We start from the raw sequence: 556 nt of genomic DNA, 5'->3' as shown, positions 1-556 counted from the left end.
TAAGGGATTTGATTTAGGACACACCTGAATGGTCTAGTGGTTTTCCTACTTTCTTCCATTTAAGTCTGGATTTTGCAATAAGGAGTTCATGATCTGAGCCACAGTTCTCTCCCAGTCTTGTTTTTCCTGACACTATAGAGGTTCTTCATCTTTGGCTGCAAATTATATGATCAATCTGATTTTGGTATTGACTATCTGGTGATGTCCATGTCAAGTTGTCCCTTGTGTTGTTGGAAGATAGTGTTTTCCATGAACAGTGCATTCTCTTGGTAAAAACTTGCTATCCTTTGCCCTACTTCATTTTGTACTCCAAGGTCAAATTTGCCTGTTATTCCAGGTATCTCTTGATTCCTACTTTTCCATGCCAGACTTCTATGATGAAAAGGATAGCTTTTTTTGGTGTTAGTTCTAGAAGGTCTTGTAGGGCATCATAGAACTGTTCAACTTCAACTTCCTTGGCATTTCTAGTTGGGGCACAGATTTGGATTACTGTGATATTGAATGGAAATGAACAGAGATCATTCTGCCATTTTTGAGATTGCACCCAAGTACTACA

This window comes from Bison bison, unplaced genomic scaffold (genome assembly GCF_000754665.1).
Source record: "Bison bison bison isolate TAMUID 2011002044 unplaced genomic scaffold, Bison_UMD1.0 scf7180017851857, whole genome shotgun sequence".
NCBI classification, from domain to species: Eukaryota; Metazoa; Chordata; class Mammalia; order Artiodactyla; family Bovidae; genus Bison; species Bison bison.
This window is presented reverse-complemented; position numbering follows the sequence as displayed.